General features: G+C 35.5%; 1 protein-coding gene across 5 annotated transcripts in view; it reads left to right on the plus strand.

The window, feature by feature from the left end:
- The window catches only part of LOC106876210 (cys-loop ligand-gated ion channel-like), a 526,199-nt gene that overhangs the window by 284,013 nt on the left and 239,474 nt on the right, over nucleotides 1-2,712 (plus strand). The gene's annotated exons all lie outside the window — the stretch shown is intronic.

Genomic DNA, 2,712 nt, shown 5'->3' on the forward strand with positions numbered 1-2,712 from the left:
TATATATATATATATATATAAAGAATATGGGGAGAAATAGGATATGTCGCAAGAAATGCACATACATATCTCTACATATACATACACATATCTGTCAGAGGGCAGTTACACTGAGAGACACTTTGTAAAATCGATTGGATTCTGAAGAACACTGAAAAGGTAATAGTTCTTTGAGAAATCGAATCTTTAGAAATTAGTTTTTCAATGTCTCTTTGGCATTAGTAAGTCGCTAGAAGTTTGTTTCTTCTTCTTCATTCTCTATCTCGTTTACTATTCTTTGAATGTGTTTTATTTATATATGTTTTTGGGAAATTGTGCTACATTTTTATCTCGCTTTTCTTTATGACGCTCGAAATCTTTTTGTCTTTTGTCTATTTTTTTTTACCTCTTTTTGGTTCAGAATTTGATGGAGCCAGTAGCAAAGAGACTTTGTTATTAGATAAGTCAAGTGCTGTAAAATAGGTAGAAAAATTAGATTTTGAATAAATAAGATCTTAATGAGAAATTTTCGGAATGTAATGGAACTAATCTATGTCCTATTGCTACAAGGATAGACTTCATTGTTATAATCCAGTGTAGCATTTCTTTGTTATAATGAGTCAGGGAACAATAAGTATTAAATTAAATAAATGCCAGACAGTATTTTGTTTCGCCTCATCTCACAAATCCAAGTTCAAGTTATGTTAAAGGGCCAATTTCTCTGTGAATCCGTTTTAAGTTTATGAATAAAAACAAGTGTTGTATTATTAGAACTTGCAACTCGCGAGCTCTCTCAATGAAAGGAGTTGTTAGTATAAGCTTGTTCTGGAGTGTTAGGGGCTAACTCTCAGAAACCTTAAGTTGGTGATTGAGAATGTTAAAATCGATCCGTCAATACTGATTCGTCCTTTAAATATCAAAGTCGTATCATCTCCCATACTTTTGCGATTTGCAGGATATCTAAATCGTATTGCAATATATTATATTAAAATGTGTGTGTATGTATGTGAGGGCGGTGAGCTGGCAGAATCGTTAGCATGCCGAGCCGAAGGCTTGGCGGTATTTCGTCTGCCGTTACGTTCTGAGGTCGATTTGGTCGAATTTGCCTTTCATCCCTTTCAGAGTCGATTAAATAAGTACCAGTTACGCACTGGGGTCGATGTGGTCGACTTAATCCCTTCGTCTATCCTTGTTTGCCAGCTCTATGTTTAGCTCCCTGTGGGCAATAAAGAAATAAATGTGTGTGTACTTGTTTCTACATGCTAAAACAATGTCACAAAAGAATTTTAGTCGGCGAAATCACCCGTAATGCTTACTTTTTCGATCGCCTACTCATTCTATCTCTTTTCCTGCACCGCTAAGTTATGAGTACATAAACTCAACCAGTTGTCAGGTGGTGGGATGGGGGAAACACAGACGCACAGATTTGGTAGTCGCAAACTGAAAGAAGCCCGTCGTATATATATATGTATATATATGTATGTATGTTTTTGTTGTTTGTGTCTGTTTTTCCCCCCGCCAACGCTTGACAATCATTGTTGGTGTGTTTACGTCCTCGTCACCTAGCGGTTCGGCAAAAAGAGAACAGTAGAATAAGTACTAGGCTTAGAAAAAATAAGTCCTGGGGTCGATTTATTTGACTAAAGATGGTGCCCCATTGTGGCCGCAGTCAATTGACTCAGACAAGTAAAAAAATAAAAGAATGTGTGTGTGTGTGTGTGTGTATGTGTGTGTGTGTGTATGTGTGTGTGTGTGTGTATATATATATATATGTGTGTGTGTATGTGTGTGTGTGTGTCCATCTATATAGCTGCGCGTATGCATACATGCATATATATAAAAATTCATACATACATACATATACGATTCGGTGAATACGTACTAAAGAATTATTGCTGAATTTTCCAGATAGCCTATGATGGGAAACAGTCGGCGCTCACTTTCACACACGCACACACACACACACACACACTCGTGTACGTGCGCATAGAATCTGTCTCAAGTGCACCTAGAATACATTTATACTGATTTGAGGTCACATGCGTGTCTGTGTCGTATAAACGATTTTGTTTTTGTAATCCTAAATATTCAAACATACACAGACACACACATATCTACACACACACACACACACACACATACACACACACACACATACATACATACATACATACATACATACATACATACATACATACATACACACATACATACATGCATGCATATATATACATATGTATATGTATATATATATATATATATATATATAGATAGATAGATAGATATGTGCATACAGACATCCATACATATATATAGAGATAGATAGATATACATATATACATACATACACACACACACACGCACACACACATTATGCATATCATCAAACAAACAACAGGATTATTTCCTTTGGGGCATTCCGTATTTGACGATAAAATAAAGGAAACAAAAATCGTTTCTTTGTGTTTTTTCTTTGGTTAACAGCTTGTTGCCCAAGAACCGAATAACCACACATATTTCAGACAATTCTGATGTCATAGGAAGAAGAATAACTTAAATCAAACTACTGGACTGAAATTCCTTCGATTTCCTTTCCGTGATTTGATTTCTAAATCCTATAAAATTTATAGTATTTTAAAAAATGTTTGCTCTATTTTGCTTTTAAATGTGTTCTAAAGTCGTACTTGTGTGTTTGTATTTGTGCGTGCGTGTGGCTGTCTCTGTCTGTGTATG

This window comes from Octopus bimaculoides, chromosome 10 (genome assembly GCF_001194135.2).
Source record: "Octopus bimaculoides isolate UCB-OBI-ISO-001 chromosome 10, ASM119413v2, whole genome shotgun sequence".
NCBI lineage: Eukaryota > Metazoa > Mollusca > Cephalopoda > Octopoda > Octopodidae > Octopus > Octopus bimaculoides.